The following is a 9,495-nucleotide window of genomic DNA, read 5'->3' on the forward strand; positions in this document are numbered from 1 at the left end:
TTGGACGTGAATGAATTTACAAAAGCAAATTGAATTAATTAATCAATGCCAATGATTAATCCTACCTGTGTAGGCTATCTGGGTATTAAACTTTAATTAACATGAGATGTGGCTTCATCTAGGTTAATATGAGAAGTTTAAAAGTGTCTCATTTGATTGGAAGAACATTAAAATATGTTCAACAATTTAACTTATTAAATTGAATGAGACTATACTCCATACAATCTCTGTTGATTGGATATCATAAGCGTAAACAGTAGACCAAATGTTTGGAACATTCAACACTGTGGCACTTCTCCCTAAGGCCGAAACCACATGGGATTCCCGCTGGGGCGGGGCTTCTGTCAATACTGGATTACTGAAAGGGTTTTGAAAAACCGAAATTTTACTGATTGATCAATTTAATGATAAATCAAACCTGTATAGGCAATTTGTGAATTAAACTTTAATTAACCTGAGAAGTGCTTAATCTAGGTTAGTTTGGAAAAAGTTTGCAATGTCTTATTTAGAGAACTCAACAATTTGGATATTATTTAAAATATCTATTTCAGAATGTAAATGGCCAGATTTACACTTATTAGTTCAATTGGATAAGACATTGATATTCGTCTGGAAATCATAAGTAATGACTTGAGTGTGACCTGAATAATTCTTCATGAACGAATATACTGGGCACATTCAGCGGCCAATGATTTAACACGCTGAAATCAAACGGAACTACCCGCGTGCGGGACTTCCGTTCCGCGAGGCGGAGGAATTTCAGCGTGGCACCAGGAAAAAATGCTATTTTCCTTGTTAGCTTTAGCACCTCGTGCCAGCTAACCCTCCTTTGTGCCTGAAAATGTAGCACGTAGGATTCCCTTGGCAGGGAAAAGGTTTTACTTATAACGTATTATGTTCAAACCCTTTTCGGCGTTTTTTTGACGATGTTTTAACCGGAACACGCGGTAAACACGAAATGCACCGTGGTCTCCTCGCGAGGGAGAGAGAGATATAATTTTATCGCTGGTCGAGCTATATCTCCTGAATTTCAATCGGCTGGCTCTCTGTCCTCGCTCGAGAAATTAATAATGACCTGGCCTACCCGCGTATGAGACGCGCCAGGCAGAAATAGCCCTGCGTTTGGCCAAACGCACTATTTCTCAGATTTCTATAATTAGCTTTCTCAGCCTTTGGTAGAAATGTATTCGCTTATGTTGTCCACTGACTACGTCAGAGAACAACGTGGGGCGGGGAATCTCCGCGCACACACATCCAACAATGCTTGTCTATCACTCCAAAAATGTGTATAATAAATTTGGTATATTATGGAATCTGCTTTTAAATTTTATACAGGCTGAATCAGAATGAAAGCCTCATTCTATCTTAGACTCCTCACACGGGGCACCAATATGTCGTGTCTTTGACTATGCCAGATTGATTGCTATGACATGCTATTCTATAAAATAATTTCTCCGTAATTAATATTACCTGATTGAACTAATCATGTAAATATTAATTAACTAGAGAGGGACACCACGAAAGAATATTTATAGAGCTGTTTTCTTTCGAATAAACTCTTAAAGATTTTGTAATATTTTACTAAATAGCCGTCACATTAATCGTCATTTTATTCAGTCTCATCTGAAAGTTGTAAGTCCTTGATTATCTGCAAGAATCCTGGCTAACAAGTTGAATCAGCAATACAAAATTGGGTTTAATTATTTATTTACTAAATACCTAACTAATCACACAGAATCACACATATACAATTAAATCATAACTTGATCACAAATTACGTCATACAGAAAACGTCCCTAGCGGGCGGAATAGATATGACAGCTTGTTACACAAAGGGAAGGGGCGGGATTTTAGTGAAAGAGCGGGAGACTGGAACATAGGCGAGCTGTGCTGTCGTACATAAAGTATCTGATGCATTCTAAATTACCGCCCATTTGAAAAAGAAAATGCAATACATATTTACTCTGAGCTGCGCTTCAGTAGGTTGGTGGTAGATGGACCGTGTCGCCAACCCGAGTCCTCTGTCCTTTGAAGAATGTCTCTGGTTGTCACGGGATATGTTGTAGTAACGTTGTGTGTAGTAGAAGGGGTACTCGGACTGTCCTTCCTAACCTGCGTTTAGCTGTTGCCAACTCAACGGTTAGGAGATATCACTTCTGTAGTGAATACGAGTTCAAAGTTCATACCATTCACAATCAAAGTCCATGCTGATGTTGGCCTAGTTCTGTAATTATTGTCTGAACCATTCTGACATCGGATCGTCATCCTGGTGTACCCGGAACAGGAAGTTACATTTTTGTCACTGGCTTTATATAGTGGAGGTAGAGGAGTGTGTCTGAAAAGTTTCTAACCCATGCCTCTTCACAGGGGCGGGCCACTGTGAGCAGAGGAAAACTTATGAAAGCACAGATCTCTCATTTGGAAGCTAAAATTACATTTCACCTCTTCACAAATAATGTCATATTCAAACATTTTAATTAAACAACAATTCCATGTGAATCCGATACCTCTGACGTTTAGACTTTCTACAATAGAGTTTATGTCATTCTATCATTGATGAGAATGTGTCAGAGGGCAACCGAACTGACATAATATACCTTAAGTACCACCGCATATGTACAGTTGGTTGGATTACCAGAATATAGTTCATTTCCCCCAACTTCTGATGTTACCCAGAATCTCTATGTTAACCCATGGGTTTCCTTATGTCACATCAGTTATAGTGGGGAGAGAGAAAAAGAGGGAAAGAGGTATTTATGACTGTCGTAAACCTACTCCCAAGCTTGCCATGTTGTTATGGCAAGCTTAAATGTAACGGCTGTTGGAAGGAGAGGACCAAGGTGCAGCGTGGTACGTGTCCATATTTATTAAATGAACACTGAAATAACAAAAATAACAAAGATAACGACCGAAACAGTTCTGGCTGGTGCAGACACACAACAGGAAACAACTACCCACCAAGCACAGGTGGGAATGAGGCTACCTAAGTGTGGTTCTCAATCACAGACACCGATAGACAGCTGCCTCTGATTGAGAACCACACCAGGCCAAACACCTAGAAATACAAAACATAGAACAAAACATAGAATGCCCACCCCAACTCACGCCCTGACCAAACCAAAATAGAGACATAAAAAAGGAACTAAGGTCAGGGCATGACACTAAAGAGTACAAATCTGCTCTACCCTTGTGTTGTCTTAAGTGTCAAAAATTACCCTTAAGCCACTATGTTTAAAAGCAGAGAAAACCCCCTAAATGTTTTCAACTTGAAATTGTATGACTTTTCCTAGAGTGACCCCAGCATCAGAAAAAGTGAAACATTGCCTATGTTCATATTTCCATGAAAGCTGTACACCACCAAAGATTGTCTTAGGGTCATTTTTGACCCCCAGTTATAAAATAATTTACACACCACAATAACCACAAAGACACACACATGCGCACACAATGAGAAATTGAGATTATGTGCGCTACTGATTGAACACAGACAAACTAAAATGTTATTGTGCATGTGCCACATCTCCCCTCCACGACCCCACACATGACTCCAGTTCACAGACAAAATAAAAACAATTTCAGACAAATAAAAAATAGTTTCAGACAAAATAAACATTTCTTAAAAGCATTGTTTATTAATGGGGAATGCAATCAGAGGGTTTAAAGGTGCTGCAGATGACAGTCCCCCCAGTTTTCTCTTGCCTGAAGCCATGAGTGCACGTCTCAGTGCCTGATTTTTTTCAGATGTCCAGGAGGAACAAGAGAACAATGATTTAGAAGAGGGGGTATCTGGAGAAGAAGATGGGGAAGAATACAACCCAGAGCACGATGCATCATCTTCAGATGAAGAAGAAATCCCCCAAACTGAAAGAGAAACATTTTTGTCGAAGAACAGCACAATAACATGGTCCTTGTCACCATATGACAACCAGGGCAGGATGGCAGCACAAAATGTCATAAGGATGACCCCAGGGCCCACAAGACATGCAGTTGCCCATGCCGAGGACATAGCCTCAACATTCTACATGTTCATCACAAAAGCCATTGAAAAAATCATCCTGGAGATTACATATTTCCGTAAATATGGAGACAACCGGAACAGGATAGATAAGATTGACCTGCGTGCCTACATAGGGCTGCTACACTTAGTGGGTGTGTATAGGTCCCGAGGCAAGGCTACATGTAGACTCTGGGATGCAGAGAGTGGAAGGGAGATTTTCCGTGCCACGATTCCACTGAAAGTCTTTCACACTTTCTCAAGAATGCCACGATTTGAGAACAGCGAGTCAAGACCCAACGGCAGACTCAACAGCCTTGGTTTCTCAAATGACTGCCTCTCCTGGTTCACCAACTACTTCTCAGACAGAGTTCAGTGTGTCAAATCGAAGGGCCTGTTGTCCGGACCTCTGTCAGTCTCTATGGGGGTGCCACAGGGTTCAATCCTCGGGCTGACTCTTCTCTCTGTATACATCAATGATGTCGCTCTTGCTGCTGGAAATTCACTGATCCACCTCTACGCAGACGACACCATTCTGTATACTTCTGGCCCTTCTTTGGCCACTGTGTTAACTAACCTCCAAACGAGCTTCAATGCCATACAGCTCTCATTCAGTGGCCTACAACTGCTCCTAAATGCAAGTAAAACTAAATGCATGCTCTTCAACCGATCGCTGCCCACACCTGCCCGCCAGTCCAGCATCACTACTCTGGACGGTTCTGACTTAGAATATGTGGACAACTACAAATACCTAGGTGTCTGGATGGACTGCAAACTCTCCTTCCAGACTCACATTAAGGATCTCCAATCCAAAATTAAATCTAGAATCAGCGTCCTATTTCGCAACAAAGCATCCTTCACTTATGCTGCCAAACATACCCTCGTAAAACTGACTATCCTACCGATCCTTGGCTTCGGCGATGTCATTTACAAAATAGCCTCTAACACTCTACTGAGCAAATTGGATGCAGTCTATCACAGTGCCGTCCGTTTTGTCACCAAAGCCCCATATACTACCTACCACTGCGACCTGAATGCTCTCATTGGCTGGCCCTCACTTCAAATTCGTTGCCAAACCCACTGGTTCCAGGTCATCTATAAGTCTTTGCTAGGTAAAGCCTCGCCTGATCTCAATTCACTGGTCACCATAGCAGCACCCACCCATAGCACGCGCTTCAGCAGGTATATTTCACTGGTCACCCCTAAAGCCAATTCCTCCTTCGGCCGCCTTTCCTTCCAGTTCTCTGCTGCCAATGACTGGAACAAACTGCAAAAATCACTGAGCTGGAGACTCATATCTCCCTCACTAGCTTTAACCCTTTCATGCGTGAGTTCCAAATATCTCTAACGGTCGCCCCAGCGTGAGTTTTTTTATGCACGTGATATTAGAAAGTTCTCTCCATTCCAGAATGTGTTTGTTATGTAACAGTACATTTCATCCGCGCTGCCCTCAAACAAAAGCACGCAGCCTGTTTTTATTTGTCAATTTTAAATTATTTTCTAACAAGTTTTTTATTTTCTAATAACAGTTTGAAATGAGGTGTGTTCCGCCTCATTCATTCACATAAAAGTAGTCATTTTTACTTTTGCAGACCAATTAATTTTTTTGACATTTCTGACCCGGACACAATTCCCCAAACACTTCTCAATTGTTTGTGCAGGACATTTACTCATCTGCCGTCCTGCATACACGTGTTCATATTATTCCACCTGTCGCCTGCATCGAAATCAACGTTGTTTTCGTTACCAATAATACCTTTGGAAATGTGTGCGTTTCTATCAAAGTGCCTTATTTCGTTATAATAGTTTCTGCATGTCGTGTTATGTCGTTTCTACTGTAGCATCGTGTTTTTGTGTATATTCCTTATAACCGCGGACACGCGATGTAACGTTACTCATTTCATAACATTTATGGTGTTATACTCAATGCTTAGGTAGCTAGCTACATTCTCCTATTAGCTCTGGAAAACAATGCTAATTGCGTCAGGGAAGTATTAGCATGTGTTGTATTTTGAAGCTACCCTGGCCTTATGACTCCCAAGTGGCACAGCGTCTCAGTGCTAGAGGCGTCACTCCAGACACCCATCTTCAAATCAAGACTGCGTTTCTATCAAAGTAAGTGCCTAATTGCGTTATTGTGTCGTGTTATACCGTTTCTCCTATAGCTCACTGTGTGAATGGAGCATAATATATTTGTATATATTCCTTATAACCGCAGACACACGATGTAACGTTACTCATGTTACTCACCTTTTATGGTGTTATATTCAATCGTGCTTATGTAGCTAGTTACATTATTCTATTAGTTCTGTAAAACAATGCTAAATGCGTCAGAAGTATTGGCATGTTGTATTTTGACGCTACCCTGGAAAAATTGAAAAATATCTTATACCACTTGGTCGTTTTCTGAGTGCATTCCACAAAGCTGTTTATCATCCACTGCCCCCATTTTGAGGTAATAGTCAAGCACGCAGTCTGGTTTCATGTTTCTCTGTCTGGTTTGTTTCTCTCCCGTCAGGTGGTCCACCTTCCCTGTGGCCGACATGGTTGCTGTATGGACAGTGGAGAGGACATGGACGTCTCGTTTGTCATGCCACTTTACTGCCAGCTGTTAACATTTCTTATTTTGTATAACGGGTCATTTAGGATGGTAGTAGCGTTGATGAAATGCAGTCATAGCAGCAGAACTAGAAAGCAGTCTTTACTGTCACCAGGAATGTATACATTTCACTAATTGTGGTTGTCCACCACTCCTGGCTCTCTCTTATCCTGTAGCTCCAAGGCATAGCGATTGATCTCTACTATGTCTCCCACCAGCTCCTCTGTCAGAAACAACTTGAAGCACTCTGCCTCAGTTGGAAATGGCAAGGGGCGTTGCACTCCAGACTGGGACTCATCAAAGCAAACACCAGGGCCAGGAGGGGTGAAATGACTGGTGGCCTTCCAGCTACCACAGAACTCCTGTACTTCATCCACTGTTGGTATGCCTCCATCACCACCAGCATCTTCAAAGGGAACTGGGACTTTGTCAGTGGACAAGGGAAATTCAGATTCAGGGTTCTCAATGGCTACAAGGTTGGGGGGCAGCTCCTCACTGTCACTGTCAGAATCTGATTCCTGACTTTCATACTCAGACTCATTGTCAGAATTTTAAAAAATCTCCAGAATTTCCACATTTGTTTGTTGTCTCCTTTTGAAAGACATTGCTAATGCTTCAGCTCATCTCACTAGCTACATACATAAACAACAACACTGAATGGTTTAGAGTGAGAGGGTACGTGGTTGACTGCCGGCACGCGCCACTTGTATCAATAAATCACTATCAGAAAATGTTTTGTGTGGCAATTATTTGTGTATTTACGGTTTTATTCACATGTTTTCAAATCTAGGTGACAAATCATGCATTCCGATTCTTGCACAGATTGTAATGGGCACATATTATGTGTGTAAAATACTTTTTTGAAGGTTGTACTGATTATGATGAGCTAAGCTAATTCCAGCTGTGTAGTCATGTTTGTTGACATTCAATGCATTCTGGGTTCACGTAATCGTCTGTTTGACCAAAGATGTTATAACAAAATGAGGTGACTAAGAGTTCACTCGTTTTTTGAGGACTTCCGGAAATGAATGGTGGGATGTGAACGACGGTAGACGACACACCCCTTCAACATGCATACTATAAACAGACCAAACTCATCTCGTCTTCTCTTATTATCTTCGGTTTCTGTGAGAAAAAAAAATGCATGGCTGCGCGCTGAAACTAATCTTCGGATTACTTTCGATTTCTAAAAAGTGCTTTACCTAATTATTTCGATCAATGGTGTGCTCACCCGTGATGTGATTAATTATACATAGTAATTGCTATTAGCTAATTCATATTGTAGTTTATGTCAGCCGAGAGTTAGAAAATATGACTGCTTGTGTTGGGTCAATCTTTCCTCAGCTCTAGGACAAATGTAGCCTACATTTTTCCAGTTAGGATGATTGTGTTATGCTATATATTCTTCTGTGAATATCTGAACATTGAATCCAAAAATAAACTGCTCACATTCTGGACATAACTTTGTAAGGACTGTGTTTGTGTAAATAGTTTCTGAAAAAAGTGTGGCCAGCTCAAACGCTGATTGTTGCATCATTCGAAACTGGCCGTTCTAAACGAGCGTTCTAAATGAGTGTTCTAATCACACGGGTGTGATCGTACGCTTCAGGGACCACTGTAGAACGATCACACCCGTGTGATGGTACGTGTGAAAGGGTTAAGCACCAGCTGTCAGAGCAGCTCACAGATCACTGCACCTGTACATAGCCCATCCAACTACCTAATCCCCATACTGTTATTTATTTTATTTATTTTGCTCCTTGCACCCCAGTATCTCTACTTGCACATTCATCTTCTGCACATCTATCACTCCAGTGTTTAATTGCTATATTGTAATTATTTTGCCACTATGGCCTATTTATTGCCTTACCTCCCTTATCCTACCTCATTTGCACACACTGTATATAGACTTTTTCTATTGTATTATTGACTGTATGTTTGATTCTTCCATGTGTAACTCTGTGTTGTTGTTTGTGTCGCACAGCTTTACTTTATCTTGGCCACGTCGCAGTTGTAAATGAGAACTTGTTCTCAACTAGCCTACTTGGTTAAATAAAATAAAGGTGAAAAGAAATTAAAAATAAAAGACCTGCAAGACGTGTGAGAGGCAAACTGGTGGCCATATTAGAGGTCTGGGAGAAGTGGGTGGAGCGTCTGCCATACCTCTACAACCCTGGATCTGAAGTAACAGTGGATGAGCAACTGGTTACATTCAGAGATAAATGTTTATTTTCATATCTGTAATGTAAGTAATTTTCACTGTTAATTCTACTATGTATTGCTGTAATATCATTGATTAATGTGATTGTTTTTTGTGACACGGATACTAATTACTAATAGTAATCTCTTTTGTTAACCTGTTAGTGTGTAGGAGGCGCTATTTTCACTTTGGGAAAAAATCGTGCCCAAATGAAACGGCCTTGTACTCTGTTCTAGATCGTACAATATGCATATTGTTATTACTATTGGATAGAAATCACTCAAGTTTCTAAAACTGTTTGAATTATATCTGTGAGTAAAACATAACTAATTTTGCAGCAAACTTCCAGATAGGAAGTGAAAAATCTGAAAGCGAGGCTCTGTTCCAGGCCTGCCTATTCAACTGGCTTATATCTATCGATATACATGCACTTCATATGCCTTCCACTAGATGTCAACAGGCAGTGGGAGGTGAAATGGGGTGTCTAGCTTGATCTGAGGTCGAACAAGAGCTTTTGGAGTGACAGGTCTGGAAATTTCATTGTCTTCGAAGGCGCGAAAAGGAATCCCAGATTGCCTTCTGAAAAGCGTTCGGTATACACGGCTAATATCTCCGGCTCTGATTTTATTTGATACATGTGATAATATCATCGTAAAGTCTGTTTTTTCAACCAAGTTTTATCAGATTATTCAACGTTTATCG

General features: G+C 40.9%; 1 long non-coding RNA gene across 1 annotated transcript; it reads left to right on the forward strand.

Moving 5' to 3' along the window:
* The first annotated feature begins 5,630 nt into the window (after nucleotides 1-5,630).
* Nucleotides 5,631-7,326, forward strand: LOC139578979 (uncharacterized). The gene is made up of 2 exons (XR_011675660.1): nucleotides 5,631-6,109; nucleotides 6,513-7,326. It is a non-coding gene; the product is annotated as an uncharacterized lncRNA (long non-coding RNA).
* The last annotated feature ends 2,169 nt before the right edge of the window (nucleotides 7,327-9,495 follow it).

This window comes from Salvelinus alpinus, chromosome 6 (assembly GCF_045679555.1).
Source record: "Salvelinus alpinus chromosome 6, SLU_Salpinus.1, whole genome shotgun sequence".
Lineage (NCBI taxonomy): Eukaryota > Metazoa > Chordata > Actinopteri > Salmoniformes > Salmonidae > Salvelinus > Salvelinus alpinus.